Source organism: Camellia sinensis, chromosome 13 (assembly GCF_055761805.1).
Source record: "Camellia sinensis isolate YWXY chromosome 13, ASM5576180v1, whole genome shotgun sequence".
Classification (NCBI taxonomy): Eukaryota; Viridiplantae; Streptophyta; class Magnoliopsida; order Ericales; family Theaceae; genus Camellia; species Camellia sinensis.
Genome location: NC_138973.1, coordinates 90,592,050 through 90,613,511, shown reverse-complemented (window position 1 = coordinate 90,613,511; position 21,462 = coordinate 90,592,050). Strand labels below are relative to the sequence as shown.

Sequence of the window (21,462 nt, the reverse complement as noted above, 5' to 3'; positions counted from 1 at the left end):
CTCCCTCTATTTTCGTCTACTTTCCTAAGAAAATTCAATTTTCCCGACATAAGTATGCAGTTCAAGCGATTCACGGCCTCGAGCTCTTCGTCTAGCTCTTTTGAATAGAACCCATCTCAAGACCTCGTTGTTCTTCTTGAAGTTGAAGGGTGATAATCTAATTTTTTGCTACTACTATTTGTATCCACACAATACAATTTTTATAAGATCATAGGCAAGTTTGATTGTTTAGTCAAGTTTAAAACAAAATGGTAAATGCAATCACAAAATGGAAAATAGAAGATGTCTCACCTTCAACAATGCAATGGAGGGTCATAATGGTGTTGTCAATGGAATAGAGGTCTTCAATGGAAGACTGTGGTCTTTACTTTGACTGTGGTTTTCTTTGTCTGGAATGGAATTGTAGTAATGGGTCTTCAATTTTCAACAAGTTTGTAAAAGAAGGGTTGAGGTGGTGTGGGTACAATGGTACGAGTGAATGGTATAATTGAAACATTTAGTGTATGGATTGAGAAGAATAATTAATAATCAAATTAATAAGTGTGTGCATTGAGAAATGATATGCACTGAGGTAAGTAGGTGTGTGAAAATAGAATTTACCCTTTATAAGTATTATAAAGTTAAAAATGTCATTATAAGTTAGTTATCATCATTTTCCATTGGACTTTGTATTTACACACCAATAATAATCTCAAAACACATCATTAAATTCTTTAAATATTTATTACAATAATAGCCTTAAGTAAAATTACTATTAAAGACCATCATGGTCATCAAAGCAAATACACACCTCAAAATGCAAAAATTCTCATTGCACACCAAAGTGTTGAAAACGCTATACCCTCTTTTCTCCCCTACTTCCGTAGATTAGTTATTCTAATAGTCATGATAGCTCCTTGAAGTTTTTGGCTTGAAGATTTGACATTCAAAAAAGTAAAGTTGCAACCAAGTAAAGGATGAATCCATCTGGCATTGATGGGCACACCAACGAAAAGGTGAGGGTGTGTTTGGTTCAATTTTTAAATCAATTTTTCAAAATTCAAAACCCAAAACCCTAAACTCTAACAAATTTCAATGGAGATTTCCAATAATAAATAAAAATCCTAAACCCTATGAAATTTCAATGGGGATTTCCTCCATCAAAAAAAAAAACCTTAAACTATAAAAAATTTCAATGTGAAATCTAGATTCCTAACCTTTTTATGGCATCCAAAAGTGATTCCTTTGATGAATGCCCAACAATTGCAAATTTTTGGGATGATAATGCACTAGAGGGAAGAATAGTCGTTTGTGGTGTGTTTGAACTTGTGTGCTGTGGTTTGTACTAAATTAAGAGCCCTCTTAGGTATGCCTTGCATACCACATGCAAAGTACATATACATTTTTATGTTTTTGGTTATACAAATTTGTGTTACTAGTTATACAAATTTGTGTTAACACTTATATCAGGTCACCTTACAGGTAAAATTAATAAAATAATATATTATATTATATATGTGTATGTATTTTCAGAAAAATCTGTAAATTTTCACAAAAATGTGTAAGCCTCTGTACAAAATATTTGGAACAACACAAAATGCGTAAGTTTTCACAAAGAACGTAAGTGATTTCACAAAAATGCGTAAGTTAACACAATAAATCGTAAGTTTTTTTCAAGAACTAACAACAACACAAAATGCATAAGTTTTCACAAATAGTGTAAGTGATTTCACAAAAAAGCATAAGTCAACACAAAAATGGGTAAGTTTCTTTTTCAAGAACTAACAACAACACAAAATGTGTAAGTTTTCACAGAGAACGTAAGTGATTTCACAAAAAAGTGTAAGTCAACACAAAAAAGCGTAATTTTTTTTCAAGAACTGACAACAGCACAAAAGGCGTAAGTTTTCATATGTGTCAATAAAGTTATGATAAACTTACAGGGTTGTTATCCACGAGTTGTATTGAATGGTCACACTGGGCTTCTCATTCTTTCACGTTTATTGATTTCTAGCATACAATAATGTCAACTTGAAAGTACTTGTTTTTCTAAATTTTGATTCTTTGTAAAACTCCATCTACGTTTTTCCTCTGAATTTTTTCTACAACTGTTATTTCTATTTGCAATCATAGTTAATTACCAACAATGCACACATATTGTGTTTGCCAGAACTTGTAGTTACAATTATTTTGGACTTATAGTTGTTAATTGTCTTGTATGTGTGTCACTTTCGTCTAGCACTTATAGAGCAGAAAGGAGCTTAGGGAAAGGTGGAAGGCACTCCCCTCTAATGAGAAGAAGAGGTTTGAGGAAATGGCTAAGGTGAGTGCCGAGGAACACGCCAAAGTTGTTCCACGTGCACTGAAATCTGAAAAGGTAATTGCGTGCTTCATGTTTTCATAAATCATTTGGCTAGGTCTTGTTTTCTAGACATTGTTGGTTCTATTTTTTTTTTATTAATTTAAACTTAAAAGATTTGCAGACTAGAAAGCAAGTCCGCATATCACTGAAGTCAATTATTGATCTAGTTAATCGGTTTAACGAAGCACAAAAGCAGACAACCATTGATTGGGTTTGGTGGCCTCCTCGGGATGAAATGTACACATATAGATCACGACTTTTGCAAATGGTTGGTACAAAACTTCGATTCTAACACTAGTTCATTGAATGTTCATGGTCGTCAACTGAGGCTCACCTGTAAGGCAGTTAATGTTTTATTGGGAATACGGTCAGAAGGCAATGATGTGCAGTTGATTGGTTCATTAGACGCATATCCCAATATCTATGAAGAGGTTGGAGTTGTTAAGGGAGTCATTCCTTTGAACTAGTTAAGGCTTTATCTAACCAAGACTGATGGTGTGGAGGACGAGTTTCAGAGGAAATATGAGTTGTACGTGTTGGGGGCTATGTTGTGTCCTACCACAATGGCTGCATTGAGTCTATCGTCCATTCATGTCATAAAGGACGTCAACGGTATGCGAGCTTGTAATTGGGTGAAGTTGGCACTGTAATTCCTTCTAAAAGGCATTCGCAAGTATAAGACCAAAGGTCATCCCGATGCAACTGGATGTGTTTTCCTGCTAATGGAATGGTAATCAACTGTAACAACCCTCATACTGTTTACCGATTAATGACTGATTGATTACCGATAAACATTGATTACCGTTAAACTGAACTGATTATGACTGATAATTGGACTGGTTAAAGTACTGAACTGACTGACCGAAAACTGGAACTGAATTGACTGAGTGTGTATGTTAATTTGTATTCTATCTGTTTGATTGATTATTTGATCTGTTCGTGTTTTCTGTTTAAACTGTTAATTGAAGGCCTTATCGACGGCCGAACTGGGAATTGGTTATTGTTTTATGATCATCATAATTAATGTGATTTTATGGTATAATTATCTGAAAACTGATTAGGTATGAGTAAATTAGATTAAATCTTGATCAATTGCTTAAGTTGGCCTTATTTACCAAACTAGCCTTAAGTGCCCACTAACTCATACACCTTTGAACTCCTTGCACTTGAACAACATAACTTCATCAGCCATTCCCTTGTCATTGCCGACTAGAGAGAGAGAGTAAGAGGAAAAGAGTGATTCAACTTGATTCATCTTTAGAATTGCTTGGAATTTGAGGAATTGAAAGCTTAAGTGCATAATTGAACCTCTAGACTTGCATTCAAGGAACCTAGGTATGAATCTCATCTTTTTGAGTTGTGTTTGAACGAATTCTTGCATGGTCCATGTTAAATTGTAGAGCTAAGCCATGTTTTAGTTCATACATGTTGATATAGAGCTCATTTTATGCTTGCATGTTTGTAATGTTGAGTTTTGAGTTGAATTCATGGTAAAATGGTGCATGCATGTTCATGTCTTGAGTGTAGTCCATGATTTCATCATGTTTTGGAAACAATTGGCTCCTTGGAGCATCAAATTGGAGCTTTGAATTGATTTGAATTCATGTATGATTGCATGTTCTCCATGTTCATGAAAATGGTTTGAAATTGAGGTTGAATTAAACACCCTTGGGCCTTGATTTCTCAAAATTGAGCTTTGAACCATGTTATTCTATGTGTTTATAAATGTTTTCCAGAAAATGGGCCCAAGAGGATTGGTTTTGATGCATTTGAGTGTGAGTTTGAGCTTGGAGGTGCAATCTGGAATTCCCAGATTCTGCACTTCCGCTCGAGCGGGGGAAGTGCCGCTCGAGCGTGGAATCCGAGCATCCAGTATCTCTGCACTGTTTTACATTCCGCTCGAGCAGAGGATTGGGCGCTCGAGCGGAGTCATGTCTCAAGCTCGAGCGGGCGTCGAGCGGAGATTTCACCCATCCAGTACTTTTACAGTACGCTCGAGCGGGAAAGTTGACGCTCGAGCGTGTACCTTTGTTGCATGTCCGCTCAAGCAGGGCTCTGTTTTCTGAAACTGTTTTTCGAGTACATCTTTGCATCCTCATCCCATTCTAGGCATTCTTAGGCCTAGTTTAAGACATTTTATTGAGGATATAGATGTAGAACACATCGAGGCAACTTAGGGATTAAGTTATTATCTCTTCCAGCTGTGTAGCTTAGTGTGTTCAATCTGTTAACTGTGTAGGGTGGCGACTGAGGAGACACGCTCTAGCATACTGTAGCCCGAACTCTGTGAGTAACGATTGTGTAAAGATATGTTCACAAATGATTATTTTATGAACAACTGAACTGTACTGTTTCTGAACTGATTACTGTTAACTGAATGAATGTATGTCCTATATTCTGCACTGTATTGTGGCATCCTTAGCACCTACTGTTACTGTTACTGTTACTGTTACTGTTACTGTTACAGAGATCTCTGTCGGTTCCCTTGTTGGAACCACTACTGTCTACTGACTGATGGCCATCATTACTGTTCGGTCTTCTAGACCTACTGTTTACTGTTATGCTAACGGATGTACCACATATGACTGTTTACTGTACTGAACAACTGAAAGGCTGATTGAAATGAACTGTTTTCATACTGTAAGGGCATTCATTCCTAACCTCTTTACGCATTATGTTATTCACTGGGCTTTAGCTTACTGCTCATATATATATGTAGGTGTACAAGCACCAGACCGCGGCTAGGAGCGTCAGGGTTACTCCAGTTTTGTCAAGCCAGCCTATGTGCCTCACTGCGAGGTTCCGAGCCTATCTGTTAAGGCTTAGGGGTGTTTTAGATTTTCCCCTTCTGTACTGTCTTACTGTTTTTGTATAGACTGAATGTTTATCGTACTGTTATGCAGGGATTAAGTCCCTAGTCTGAATGATTGTAAATATTGTGCATACTGTTCTGTACCGTTTATGTATGAATGTATGAAAAGTCTTTGTGCATACAGACTGTCACAGCTCATTGGGCATTGTTTCTTTACTGTATTGGCTTCCGCCAGGCCCTGTACTCTGTTTTACTGTACTACTGTTCTGCAGGCCTTCGGTAATCTCGGATTACTGGCCGGTTACGGTGCTAAACCCATAGGGCCGGGTTTGGGTCGTGACATCAACCATTGTTTTTACCATTCCCCCCTTCATATGTTTCATGCATTGTTCTGTCATGGTTCAAGAAATTGGCCTTCGTTAGGAAATACAATGTTACCTGTTATGTCAGTACAACAAATAACACTCTTCTCGACCAAATATCCTGGTTGCAAAAAAAGCTTATTTGATTGCAAGTGTCATGAATTTAACAATAAAGACTACAAAACAAAATTTTTTGACCAACCTCAATGGAGGGACCAATTTTCCTACTTTATGAAGAAGGGAACAAAATTGATTGTTCTTCATCCATTTTGAATAATCAATCAGAGAGATAACTTGAATATGAAATTTTATACACATTTGTGGGCAGACTTGAAGAAGAATATATAGAAGAAACCTTGATAGGACCATTAAGAAAGCAAACGCATTCATTCTGGGAAAGGTCCTTGCGGTTTCAGCCACTCATATACACAAACATGTACATAGGTTTTTTTTTTTTTTTTTCATCAATAAAGTTCTTGATTTGCTATAAAAAAAAAAAATTAAAAAAATGCATCATATGTGTCAATAAAGTTCATAGCATAATAAAGAAAATCGGTATTCTATGTATGTTCACTTCAAAATTGACAAGAATCAATGTCATTGTTACTGAATATAGTTGATTTTCGTGGGAAAAAAAAATTAATTATGATGTCCCCCTTACTGTCGACAGTTATTGTACTTCGATTGTGTTTGTCTGAGCTCCACAAGTACCTCGACTACAATGCGATCCATCTTGCGGCTTCATGATTGGGGTGATGCCCAAATACAGGAGACGCTGAGATGTATCTTAAGGAAGCAAAATTTCCCAAAAAGATGAGGTAAACAACCCAATCATTATGCACATTTGACAGCATTGACCCACTTGTCTCAACATACAATGTCAAACTTCATTTATGTGCTTGTATGATTAGATAGAGTTTGATTTCACTAAGGACGACAGCGACGCCGATGATGAAGAAATGGACGCGCATCATGTCGATAACCAACAAAAACCACAGTACGATGAAGTTCATATGACCAAAGTACAGTCGGACATTTGTGAATTGAAGGAAATGATGAAACAAGTTCTTCATTGAAGGAGCTGGTATAAAATCTGGCACGGTAACAACATACACATGCCCTATAGGTTTCTGCTCAACCTATTCACCCTCGAAGCAAAAGCATGATGCACTGCTTGAGCCAAAGAGGCTCCCTGATTGGCCCTTGAGGCCTGTGCTGACTATGCCGGCTGGTGGCTATGTATCTGTCTTGAACCAGACACACCAAGTGTGCCGCCCAACTGAGGGCAAAACCTCTTCATGTGCCCCGCTTGCGCACATTGATAACAAGTGAGCGGCTAGCCTCTCCACTGACTCTAGTGCTGAGGATGAGCCGAAGACGATGCAGGCAGCTACCCTCCTCCTTTCTGTGGACAAGCTGGAGACTTGTGGCCTAACTGACCACACTTATAACAAGTGACATCTCCCTGACCACCTCTCCCAGAACCCAAACTCGGTACTGGAAAAGTGGACCTCGACTAAGCTTCCTAGGACTGCTGTGGGTTACAACTCCTTTGCCTCTTACTGTCCCCCTGAACATCCTGACTCCTCCTAGAGCGCCTCATCCTTTCTTCCTTCATCTGCATTACGATCTGTAGGTGAGTCGCCACCTCTACAAGGCGTCCATAGTCTCTAATCATTGACCCGACCACTTTGAACATGAACTCGGTCCTCAATCTCTTCTCGAACTCTAAACAATGGCGCTCCTCAGTCGCCACGAGTTCTGGTGCAAATCTCTACAAGCTAGTAAATGTGGCCTCAAACTCGGCCACCATAGTGTTCAACTGCACAAGCTTAGAGAACTGATCTCTTAACTTCTCCCTAATAGTGGGAGGCAAAAACTTATCTTGAAAAGTGCTGACAAAAGCCTCTCAGGTCACCTCAATGCGCCCACACGGATACTTCCACCACTGACCCGTATCCCCTTTCAAATGGAAGGATGTCAAGGTCACACTCAACTGGTCGTCCTCGATGCCATGTATCTCAAACGTCTTCACTATTTGCTCTAGCCACTCATCTGCCTTCAGTGGCTCCTTGGGATCACCCAAAAACTCATCAGGATTCGACTGGAAAAACTCTCGCTTTAAGAAAGATGGCCCTGCCTCAGCTACTTGGGCCTAGACTTGATTCTTAGCCCTGAGAATGTCCATAGACTCCTGCAATGCTTCGGCCATTTTGCGGGCTAAAGAGCCCATATCCTGCTGACCCATTGGTTTGGTCACATTGGCCTAGCCAACCCCTTCTTCTTGCGCTGGAATATCATCCGATAAAGGCACCTCATGCCTCCTAGGCCTACCACACCTACCACCACTACGTCCACGTCTTGACATCCTAATAAAGGTAACACAAGAGCTTAGCACATTTACAAATGTGCCAAAGTTAACTCACTCGCGTCCTAAAGCGGTGGACAACAGTAATTCACTCCATATAAGCACGTTGTCACATAAACATATACGAATTTCATTTCTAGATAATGACCATAGAATTTCAATTAAAAACAGCAGTGAGCAAGTGCTCTTCTAATAGGACTTCTAGAAACCCGTAGACCCAATCAATGTCCTAGAAATAAAATCCCATACCCATATAACCACATAGCATGTTATCATGTAAGCACATTGTACATACTAAAGTCTCTATTAAGCAAGACAAACCCATTATGGCAATAACCACTTCCCACGTACCCAAAGTATTCGAACCCAGTATGCTCTGATACCAAGTTGTAACACCCCAAAATAATTATAATAATCCAACTCCAAACAATTAATACAAGATGACATAATTGAAATGATAAGCTTTCATTAAGTAGAATTAATATACAAAAAGTGATAAGAAATGAAAGCTAAGCAAATGTTTATATGCCCTAATGGCTTACATCTTTCCAAGCCAAGGCTTGGGTACATAAAAAATGAGTCATAAGCTCAATACAAATAAAACCCTAAGCTTGTACAAAAGTTAAATACAAGATAAACAAAACTGAGCCTTCAACTCTACAATCCTCTCAAGCTAAGTCCTTGGTGGAGACATATTATCAGTACCTGAAAATGATTTTCCCAAGTAGTCCAGTAGAAATAATCTAACACAATGTATGAATCTTAACAAAGATATAAGTATGATATGCATATCCGATGCCCATGATAAAATCATTTATAACTCTTTTATAAAACCATGCCATGCCAAGCTTTATATTTCAATTCATTTTATCTCAATTCATGAGTCATTCACTATTTTATTCAAACAATCAAACTGAGGGTACAACTCAATGGGTTTCTAACCAGTATAACCATCATACAGATACTTCTATTTTGCCATTTTATGGATATTTTGTCCGTAGGAATCGACACCCGTGTATATGCATGGTTTTCGAGACTTTCACTCTGGAGACACAAGCCAACTTAATTCAATGGAGTTCATCACATTTCTTCTCCCAAATATGAAGTACATCCCCTTTCTCCTCCCAAACATCGTACATTTACAATGTATCAAAGACATAGTCATATTCAATGACAACGACTAAGAGATTAGTTGCAATTTACCTAATCCTCGTGCAATTTCTACAACAATCATAGCTATCCTCCATTAATAGCCCAAAACAGATATTTCTAAACAGATATACAATCTCCATGACATATAAATTATCCAAATTTCCATAAGTGAGTGGTAATACATATCCAACTCTACCATTTATACAAAAATCCATCCAATTTCATATTCCCAATACCAATTTCATTTATGTATACAAAATAACTATTTGAGACATTTTAGGGCAAAACTCCATTTTCTTCCAAAATCCATCCCGGGTATCAAAATCAACAAATTTATCACAACACAACCTCACACATACTCCCATAACCATTTTTAATACATACATTTGAAAACCCCTCTTTTGATTTTAAACTAAAACCCTAGGTTTGTTCAAAATCATTCCAAATTCCAATATTCTTTACACATCAACCAATAACTAAATTAAAACTCATAGAAGAGTGTAGAAAGTCTCTACCTCAAGTTTACAAGACGAGCAACGCAAGGAAGAAACTTCAAAGACACCAAAACCAAGTTTTGTTCGGACCAAAATGAAGCTCTTAAGACGCTCTATCTCTTTCCTAAAGACACTAGGGTAGAGAAACCAACGGATCTAGGTGATTATGTAGAGAGAGTGAGTTTTAGAGAGAGGCTCTAGATCTAGGGTTTTGAGAGATTATGGGAATGGTTAATGGAATTAAAATATCATTCATTTACACTCCAAGTCTTCTGCCTTCCTCTATAAATACTTTCAAAAGAAATAGAAAGATTTTGTGCTTTGTGAAGAGGTTCATTAAAAAGTCCCCACCAGACATTATTTTGTATTTTGAATGGCTTGACCTATTGAATGTGGGTTGTAGTGATTTTTCCCTTTTGAAAACCAGGTACTTTTGGCAGAGAATCATCATCATTGTAAAACAGATATCATAGGTGAGAAAATTCTCCCAAATGGACAAGTTTGGAAATCTCAGTTCTTGTTATTATGCATATGTACTAAAGTTCTGGGCGATGTTAATAAGATTTTGAAATTACAAGACAATATTGTACTGGGCCCATCAAGTATTACAGGATTGCCTTCCTTGTTTTGAGATTTTTTTGTCACTGAGATTTTTTTATTTATTTTTTGTTTTGAAATACGTGTATAGAGAAAATTGGAATATAATATTAAAGGTGTATTTTAATGTCCATTATAGTCATTTTACTTCAGGGTATGATTGTCATTAAAATAAAGTTTCCTTAAGTGTGGGGAAATTCTATTTTCACACACCAAATTATCTCTGTGTACATCTTTTATCAATCTATACATTCAGTAATTTGATTTTTACTTCTTTATCTCAGTCCACATACTTCACATTCCAAATATACTCTCACCTTCTCTGTGCACATCCTCTCATTCCATTTTTTCTCACTCTAAAAACCTTAACCCTAACTACACCAGTTACTGGTGACGGCGGCAACGACGACATCAACCACTGCCCCTTCCTCACCTCTCAGCCATTCTCACACAACCCTTCACGATGTCGTCACCTCCATCATGATCATCGTCGGTCGTTGTCACCTCCATCGCGATCATCACTGGTCACCGTTACCTCTGCGATCCACCTCCCCACCTCTTCCCTAGTCTTCTTCGCTCCCTCCTCAATTCTCTTCGCCTCCTCTATCGCGACGTAACCTCCCTCCTTCACCACGATAGATTGATCAATCGATTAACAGAGAAAGAAAAAGAGACAGAGAGATTCGATGGTTGATTCTCGAGCAAACCTTATAGATTTGATAGTTGATATCTGTACATACTCAATTGGTTTGGCGATTGATATCCGAACGACGATGATCTGTTTGGCACTGGTTGTTTGAACCATCGCGATTTCTCCGGCGATCTACAGAGAAAGAAAAAAGACAAAATGGAAAGGTGAGGGACTGAAAGGAGTGAGGAAAGTAAAAGGAAATAATGTGTATGGTTGAGGTTTGGGTATGGGAGGCAACGACTAGCGACGACCGGCAGTGAAGTGGCTGGTGAAATGGTGGTGAGTGAGATGTGTATGGAGAAATTGTGAGATGTGTGGGTGAGATGGTAATTTTGTTAAATGATAAAATTGTGATTCTGAAAAAAAATTCATTAAGTGTGTGGAGTAAGGAAACTTGGTGTATGGAAATAGAATTTCCCTTAAGTGTGTGTACTGAGGTAAATAAGTGTGCAGATATAAAATTCCCCTTATAAAGGGAGGCTCTATTTACACACCATTTTTCCTCTCAAGGCAAACTATTATTCAAGGCATACCTTTAATAATTTGATAAATACATATTTTGCTCAATACACACCACAATGTTCCACATTTAACCTTACTCACACACCTCACCCACTACAATATACCCACAAGCTTCCATCTTTACCCTCACTCACTCACACACCTTACTCATCCACGATATTCCATTTCTCCTTCCATTCTCTTTTTAAACCGGTGAACAGCCATTACTGAAAACACTAATTTTCTCATCAAAGACGGTAGTGCTCAACATAGTTAAAAAGAGCTTCACATTAGAGATTCAGTAGGTGAGTTCTCGTTTGGCTTAGATTTTAGGGTGGAAAAAAAATGTTGTAAGTGTTCGGCAGTACAGAGTCGAATTAAATGGAATTGTTCGACTATTTCTAACCGAACAAATGGTGTTTGTCCGATACTTACAAACCAAAGAATTGGATTATGTTTAACACTATGAAACCGAACAAATACAATTTGTTCGGTTTTAGGTAGTCGAACATTGATATATTATTCAACTCCGGATAACCGAACTAATACAAACGGTTTACCACTCAGCAAGTAAATGAAAACGAAAACAAAAAAAACAAGAAAAAATAACGTTTTCCTTGCTCCATTATTCCGAATCAGTATTGCCAGATGAATCCTTCATTGAATCCAATCAAAATGTTTAATAATGCGTATATTGGTTGTTTCTTGAAGGGTTTTTGGTTTTTGTTTTAGGATTTTTGGGTCCTTGAGACAAGATACATAAGTAACACCTTTGATTGTTGATGAGTATTATATTCATTATTGTCCTTTATGGCATTATACAAATGGTGTGTATCATAGCTTGTCCTTTGTAGTCATTTTACCTAAGGTTAAAATTATAAAAAAAAAAATAAACTAATTAATTGTTTGCCTTGAGAGGAAAATGGATGTGTAAATAGAGCCTCCCCCTTATAAATATTTAAATTCACATTTTTACCCTTCATTTCAATGACCAAAATGCCCTCAAAAGTATTGTATTTCTTTATTAGGTTGTGGGAGCTTCTATCACTACAAAAAAATTAAGGTTTTTTGGGACAAAATTAATTTCTTGGAACCAAATAATTTTGTTGCGAAAAGTGTCGTTATTATATTTTTGGCAACAAAAATTAGACCTTAGTGACGAATTGTTATCCTTTTGGGACCAAATTTTTTGTCACAAAAAATAAACAAGTTTGAGACCAAATTATTTTGTCCCTAAAAGTCTATTTATTAACGACATTTTTAAAATTGTTGCTAAAAGCCTTATTTTTGACTTTTTGGAACGACTTTTTAGTGACTATCCTCATGACGATGGAAATTGGTCCCAAAATATCTTTTGCAACAAAATTTTCACTTTTAGAGACCAAAGCATTTGGTCTCTAAAACTCTTACATGTCGTAGTGTATATATCTCTCTTTGGACACACAAGCTAAGAAGAAAATATGAATCTGACAGTTCAAAAAAAAGAAAAAAAAAAAAAAACAAATTTCAACCAGACAAATTCTTAAGAAAAAAATTTATACCATGTTTGGATTGCAGCTTTAGTTTGAATATTTTCGAAGCCTGATCATGCTAATGCAGTTCTAATATTGGTTTGATTTCTTACCATCACTTTACAATCTGAAGATTTTACAAACCACAATGTGTAGACACCTCATTTTTTACCGTCCTCAAGACTTGGATGTCATCGTTTGAACACTCGATGATTATCCATGTTTGTGTTCGTCCTGAGTTCTCGGAGGTCTCGGCCACGCGTCTTGCCTCAAGACCTCTCGACTTGCCTGTTTTGTGTTTGGTTTTGCACCAAACACTTGTGTTTTTGCTTCTGAGGGTAGTAAATGGCTTGTTGGCCATCCCCACACCTCACTGGCCATGGCCTGAGGCCACCGGCCCTGTTTTTTTGCTACCGGCCATTGGCTATAGCCGGTTGGCACTCTGTATGGTCGGCCGACCATTGTTTTGGTCAATTTGTCATTTTTGGCTGGCTGATCATTGTTCATCTGCTTTTGGCAGATATTTTATGCCAGCTGTGATAGCTGGCATCCACTTTGCACCCCCTCCATACACGTGTATGGAAGGATTTCACTCTTGCTTAGCTTGTTTTGTAAGCTTTGCAAAAGTGAACCTCTATAAAGGGAGGGCTTCTCCTCCCCCCTAAAAGGTTCCAAAAAAGTTCCAGAGCTCTGAGATTAGGGTTAGAGGATTGTGTATCTATTCTATCTCTATATCTCCTTCTCCTTTCATTTTGTGTGTGTTTAAGGTGTTTTGTTATAGTTTTACATACAAGCACCTAGTGCTACACTTTCCTTTAGCTACTGAGGTACTAAGGAGTTATTTTCAGAGTTCTTGAGTTTATCTAAGCTTGGAGAGGCTGCTGGAGCATTGTTCTTGAAAGAGGTCATCAAGGGTAAGAACTTTATGCCTTTATTCCCCATTTTTGCATAGGCTTTTAGCCATCCTTGCATCTGTTTTTAAGCCTAGTGTATAACTAGTAAAATTTCTATTTTTCTTGCTTTTGATAGTTGTTTAAGGTCTCTTTGAGGTTTGGGGTTGTTTGACCCCTCTTAGGCCTCATTTTTGTGCACTTTTGGTGAGCTCCGGGACCACCTTGTGTTGGCCTCCTCACCATTGAAATCCAGAGGGATTTCAGTGGTGGGGATGGTGTTTTGAGGTCCTAAGAAGGAGAGGGCCTTCCGCTCTCCTTGTTGCCTTCAATATTTGTCTTTTTTGCCTCGTGTGAGCATCTTGTTTAAGTTCATGATGGCCATGTCTTAGCTGGTATTTGTGGTTGTTTTTTCATGTTATATCTCTGTTTTAAGTTGGTTTAGACACACCATGCATGCTTTGCATACTTGCCTTGTAATGCCATGAAATTGCCTTAACATGCTTTGTGCTTTGAGCCTTGCTTTTAGCATGATTTTGGCTTAGTTTTATGAAGCTTTTATGCATGTTTTAGTGTGCTTGAGGTCTGACTTTGGTTATTTGGGTCGTCTATGACTTGCTTTGTATAGCTACCATGCAATCTCCCTTATAGGCCTTGAGTGTTGGCCTTTCTAGCATGCTCTCCTTGCATCATTTCAGTGGTTTGGCACCACTTATCATGTCATTTCAGTCCATATGGTATGCTTGTATGCTTGCATTTGATACTCCTTTGATGCTTTAAAAGGTTGATGTCTTATACTCCATGTTTGGACCATTATGTATGCTTCCATGTGTAGGCCATTTAGATGCCATCTAAGTGTGTTTTGGGCTTTGTCTCGACCTACATTGGGACTGTTTTGAGTCCCCTCGACCCTTTGGGACACGCCTTGCATAGCCATGGTTTGATCCCTTAGGTTAGCCTTAGGCCTTGGGCTTGGTTACATGCTATGCTTGCCTTGTTTAATTGGTTTGGCACCTTTTCTAACATGATTTCAGAGCTTGCTATGCTTGCCATATGTCCATGTTCACCCCTTTTAAGTGTGCTTAAAAGTTTCCTCTTTATGCTTAAGTGTTGGACCATATGTGCATGCATGTTTGTATGTGACTTTGTCCCTTGTCTCTTAGCATCTTGGCCACTAATTTGGGCCTATTTTAGAGCTGCCCAAATTGGTTTAAGACCATCCTTCGCATGTTGTCGCATGCTCGCCTTGTGTGTTGTTGCGTACTTGGCCTATCGCATGTTGTTGCATGCTTGAATCGCATTGTATTTGGCATGCATTTTCTTTGCTAAAGTTGCTTTACATGTTCCCATGATAAGTCCCATTCACAAGTTGTTGCATGTTAGTTATTAGCATTATTGTTACATGTCTCGCATGCTTTTTTTCTTAGGTTGTGTGCCTAGTACACATTGCTTGTTTGCATGCTCATATTGCATACTTAGCTCGCATGCTCAGGTTGCATTTTGTATGCATGCCTTGCCTCTTGAATCACCATGATAGAGGTTGGGTCCCTTGTTTGTTTGGTGTGCATTTCATTTGACATTGAAATGGCACACTTGGCCTCTTTGGCCATCACGCATTGAAATGCGTGATTGGTGGCCCGAGGGTCGAGAGCCACACTCCCTTGAGTTCATAACATGATGGGGAGGTTAGTTGTGCAAACATTTGCTTTGAAATGCATTGCCATGCCTTGTTTGCCCTCTGCTGCTATCAAAACAGGATTCTGCAGGAAGATATGGTCGACCGACCATTCTCAGTGCCGGCCGACTAAATATCTTTGGTCGAGAGCCATACCAATGGTCGATGACCAGTTTCCCCTGGTCGGTGGTGTTTTCTCTTGGTCGGTGACCTTCCACAGTGATCAAGAAGTGACTCTGGAGCATCAATGAGACTTGCACAATTTTCAGAGGCATAAAGCAGGGTAAACAGAGGCAGCTTGCGCATGGTGGTGGATTTCTGAGCGAAGCCGAGCACGCATGCATTGGACCCTTTTCCCGAGGCTGTTTTACCGCTTTATTAGCTTAGTTGATTTGCTTAACTAGTTAAGTGGTCTGTAACTATTTAATTAGCTTGTTAGTTAATTAAATTTGTATTATTCTTTTGGTCCCTCCGAGAGAGGACGAATTGTGTAATAAGCGTGCGTGTGTGTGATGCATGTCTTCCAGCCCCCACTTCTTTCTCCCTTTTACTTACCTGCTTTGATGGTTAGTATTAGGGCATATTTTAATTAGCATCCTTATGCTATGCATGTGCGCATTCATTCATCAATATTGCATGCACCGGGCTCGGCGCATCATACTAATTGCATAGTATTTCAATTCCAACTTGAATACGTGTATCGAGTTGTCGAATTTCACATGCCATTCTTAGGGTCGCCGAGCCTATCTTAGTTGCATTTTGCATGCGTTGCATTAGCCATTGCTAACATGAACTAGGATCATGCATGATTACAAACTAATTTCTTGTTTTGGCTCGGAGTACACTGTGAGTGTTTATGCTTTAGCATCTTGCATGTATGTGAATGTTAACATGACAGCATGTTTGCCATGAGGCTAATTGCTTGTGTGATATAACTGCCTGAATGCCTGTGGGTGAAGGTTGGATTGCTTGAATTGGGATAATTCATTGAAATCCGTGTTTTAGCCTACTTACGAACAGCAAACTTTAAATCATTTTCCAAACAAACGGATATGCGATGCTTTGTTCCAAATTAGGCGATCTAGTCTATACTTGTTTTGCTGCGCGCATCACATAGTAATTCTAGCTAATTAATCGGAATAAGAACGCATGTGTTTTCAAAAACGAGATATCATGTTTAGTAATGGCCGATCTTTGATCGGGCGAGCGGGGGTGCTCATAGCTGACCTTCCCCAATCGTACCCAAGTTCCCGAGCCGAGGCAACTTTGGTGATGATGGACATGTGGCCTTAGGCAACGAGTCGGGATTTCCTAAATTTCCCAAAAATAAAACATTTAGGTGGCGACTCTGTATCTGGCAAAGCAGTATATGTTTGGCACTTCTTTCTAAAAATCTGTTTTTCAGAATGATTTGTCAGATTTGGACTCTTTGGTGATTTATCAATCTCACATCGCACATTGTGAGATTAGATGAAGAACCGTGACAGTTGAGTCCGAACTGTAGTGAGCCCCAAACGAACAAAACGAGATTCTCTCCCGAGACGTTCGGGGACGTCTACATAATGCTTTTGAGCTGCTAGAGAAATATGATTCTACTCATGTTGTCTTCAATACATGGTTGTGGATCTAGTTACTGACTGTTTGGAATCCTGTGTTCTTGCAGGTCTTATTGCAGCACTGAAGTTACTTTGTGGTACCTTGGCTGAGCACACATTTTTATTTTTTAGTGCTGGGGAAGTAAGAATCTAATTGCTGCTTTACTTCTTTCATCTCATCTATATTTTGGCAGTCTCAAAAACTAAATATATGGAGCATGGGAAAGCGTAGGTCAACATATTGAGGAAATTATTCAATATTTTCTGAGTACCATGTATCTGTACTCCTTAACCAATCATTATTTAATATGCCCCTCACATTCTTCAATCGCCTAACACAATACCCTACCTATTCATTTTATCCATCAATCGCAATGCTATAGAATATCACGTATCTATACTCCGGGATTACTAAATAATTACCGAAATATTGGGCATCCAATGACTTTAGTAGAAACCTATTTATGTATTCACACTCTAGACCTATTTTCTCTCTACACGCTCCTGTAGAAGAATTCCCTCTCTTACTCATATTGAGGACTAGTTCATTCTAATTGTTTTTCAACACCCCCCCCCCCAAAAAAGAGAGAGAGAGAGAGAGATAGAGAGAGAGGGAGGGAGGGAGGATCTTTTTGGTTGGGCAGTTTTAATTTTTAAGTTCTTATTATGTCATCCCTTTCCAGTAGCCTGCTTCTAGATCATCAAGCATCGGCCATCAACAAAAGAATGCATAATCAAATTTCTTTTTATGTATCTCACTCTAGTCCCCTGAATTGTAGGCGGGAACTGGAATAGCAGAACTTATAGCTCTTGAGATGTCAAAATAGGTAATCATTTAGTCCCATTTTGACTTTGTCTTCAGGTTGTTTCTTAAAGTATGTCTAGAGCAACCCTTCATGTGGTTGCTTGGTGATTCTCTTCTTTTGATCGTCTATTATAGACCAATAGACCAAACCTCCTTTGGAAGAGATACATAAGATCTAGCTTGTGGACTCAAAGATAGTGAAAAGTTTAGTGAAGGTTCCTTGCTGAATGATGGATATTTAGTTGATCATGACTGTTCATACTTTTTTTTTTTTTTCCATTTTTACCCTTTTCGGCACTTGTGGGTCTTGCATTAATCAAAAAGCATGTGATTTCTCTTGCAAGGATGAATCGTTAGTTCTCATAAGAATTCCCTTCAGCACTTCAAGAAACCTTGGGCTCACGAACATGAACCCATCAAGGATCTTTTAGATGCTGTCAAAGGTTTGATGCATTCCCATTATGTCTATATTTTATTATAAGAAGGTAGTTTTCAGAGATTGTTGGTCTCTATTTCATTTTCAAATGTCATCAGGCTATCAAGCCGATGGTTCTAATTGGTTTATCTGGAGTGGGAAGAACATTCACAAAAGAGGTGATTGAGGCCATGGCCTCCTTCAATGAGGTACTCTCTCTCACTCTCTCTCTCTCTCTCTTTCTCTCTCTCTCCAAAATATTACAATAAGACTCTAAATGAATGGCATGCAGAAACCTCTCATTATGGCTCTCTCCAACCCAACCTCGCAATCTGAGTGCACAGCTGGAGAAGCTTACACTGTAAAAATAAATTATGCATTTTTTCTTATCCTATAATTTGATGCTTTAATGCAAGGTAATGTCTGATTGGATTTAATACAAAACTGATAAATTTCTCTATTCTAAAAAAAGAGACGTGCAATTTTTGCCAGTGGAAGTCCATTTGACCCTGTGAAATACAATGGCAAAGTCTATGCACCTGGCCAGGTTCTATTACTTTATACTTCTAGTTTTTTGGTGTTATATCCTTAATACATCTGAGATGGATACTAAGGTCTAGTTTGAGAAGACTAAATAAGTACACTTTTTGACTTTTTATGAAATATGGGTTGGGTTTGGGTTGGGTTTGAAGTGATGTATTAGAGAGGTGATGTGATTTAAATAAGATGATGTGACTTAAATAGGATAGTGACTTTTTGACTTTTTTCAATCTTCCCAAACTAGGCCTAAAAATTGATTTTGATGGCCTTTTTTTTCTTTTCTTTTTTTGTGATCCATTCAGGCAAATAATGCAAAGTAAGGCTTGCCATTAGCATCCCTAGTAGTGACGGAGCCACGTAAGGCCTAGGGGGGTCACGTACCCCCCTTGAATTTTGTGATTTTTTTTTTTTTTGTGGCAAATATAAAGAAAGTATTTTAAATAAAAAGAATTACAAAAATATTATTAGAGGGAAATGTCAATGACATTTTAAAAATTATGAAAATAATAATGGTTGTTTTGATTGAAAATGAAGAGACTACTATAAACCATATTATCTATGAAAATTTTAAATGTAACAATGATGTCATTATTATTGACATGCAAGTATAAGTAATCTCACAAATTTATTGGATTGTTAGTTACATTTGACATGTGAGATTCACTCTCTATGTATTTTTTTACTATTAGTTGGTGATATCGCATATTAATGATGACGTGATATTACCATTAAATTGAATTTTTAATCAAATTTTGTATAAAAAAATAATTTATCATTATATAATTTATTCTAAGAATTATATCCATATTTTTTTATATTATCCATTGTACACTACTTATAAATAACATTATTTTTTTGATATTTCTCGAAATCAATTGTCAAAACTTGCGTGAAATATTTTTGTAAATTTTTTCGATATTGTAATTAATAAGTGCCCCCTAATTTAATTTTCTGGCTCCGCCTAGTAGCACAGGTTTGAGTGAAAGACACAGTCTCTTCAAAAATGAAAGAAAGACTATATATATCTTATCCTCTCTAGATCCTGTTTTAGCAGAAGCTTCGTACACTAGGCTGCCTGTAATCATGTGCGAAGCATAGTGGAAAACTTTTGGCAAAACCTATTGAATTGAAGTTCCTTCTATGCAAACGGGCACAACAAATATATAGAATGGTTCACCTTTGTATCTACATCATCTATTTTCCTTTGTAACAGCAAAGGCTTTGGCTGGCAAGTAACAAAAGGGAACTTCGACAAGGGTTTGATCTATCCACCATTCTCTAATATCAAAAAGATCTCGGCCCACATTTGCTGCTGATGTAGCTGCAATAAAATATGAACTTGGTGAGTTAGTGAGTGTACCTTTGGTTGCGTCATGTGTCTTACCACCGCTGTGATTACCCCTTGAAACATGCTTATTTTTGTAACTTTCACAATGTTTTGTAGGCGTGGCAATGCATCTCCCTCAGCCTGAGAATCTAGTGAAGTACGCTGAAAGCTGCATGTATACTACCAATTACAAAAGCTTCCGATGAATTGTTGAATTGTGAGTGAAAACTATGGCTAGTAGTAATGTAGTGTGTTTCTTCAATGTCTGTTATATATTCTTGTTTGGTGTCTCTTTTTTTCCCTCTATCTTCCAGTCATGGTGTTTCGGAACTTTTGTGGTGTTATAAGCTTTAGAGAAATTCAGACCATGATAGTCAGGTTGTATGAGAGGTTAGTTTTAGCTGAAAACACTGTCTACTTTATCCGCTACTCACTACCAGTTTAGTAGTCTGTGAAGTCAAAAGAGCTGTGGAAATATGGAGAAATTCGGACTGATGTGTGAAACGTCCAAAGTGGTGGTACTTGTTGAATCAACCACTTACCTCACTTGAGGATTTAGAATTCCGAGCTTGTCATTCTTGAGATGTATTACTAACTTTTCATGTTGAGCTGTACTCTAATTGTGTGATAGAGAGAGTTTGAAACATAAGGATATGAGAGCACGGGACAAAAATTTTGGCCTGACTTCCTTACTTCAATGTGTAATTGTAATAGAATACCCGTGTTTTGTAATAAATCAATCCCTGTCTATGGCACGAAAACTAAATGACATCTTCACCATTGATCTGTTTCTGTCAGTTGTTAGTTCCTAGTGGCCCTAAAGATAAATGATATCTTCACCGTTGATCTGTTTCTCTCAATTTTTAGTTCCTAGTGGCTAGTGTTGAAAATGAGTGGAGTCAAGTCAAACTTGTTTGTTTATTGAGCTTAAAAAAGAAAAGTTAGTTTGGCTCAAAATTCAACAATGAATAAATTTTTTGACTCAAACCTCGAGTGTGCCTCCTTTAATTAATAAATGCCTAAATGACCGGTTTGAGCTCGTTTATATATATGTAAAGAAATTGAGGAGAATCAAACTCTTACTGAATTTATTGAACTAGCCTAAAAATATAGTTTGAGCTTATCTAAACAAACTCAACAAAGTCAAACTCTTTCTGAGTCAAGCCCAGCTGAATTTGTGAACAAATTAGTTCATTTGCAGTTCTACTAATGGTATGACACGTCAGTTCTATTTTTTTGAAGGTTGGAGAAACATGAAGTATAGCATACAATATAGAATCTTGCTAATGAACTAATGGCATGACATGCCAGTTCCATTTTTTCCAAGCTTGGAGAAACATGAAGTAAATGTAGCATACAATATAGAATCTTGTTAACGAACATCTA

At 37.8% G+C, this 21,462-nt stretch overlaps 1 pseudogene; it reads left to right on the top strand.

Annotated features, from left to right (window-relative positions):
* The first annotated feature begins 956 nt into the window (after positions 1-956).
* LOC114291271 (NADP-dependent malic enzyme-like) lies at positions 957-20,031 on the top strand (annotated as a pseudogene).
* Positions 20,032-21,462: the final 1,431 nt, after the last annotated feature.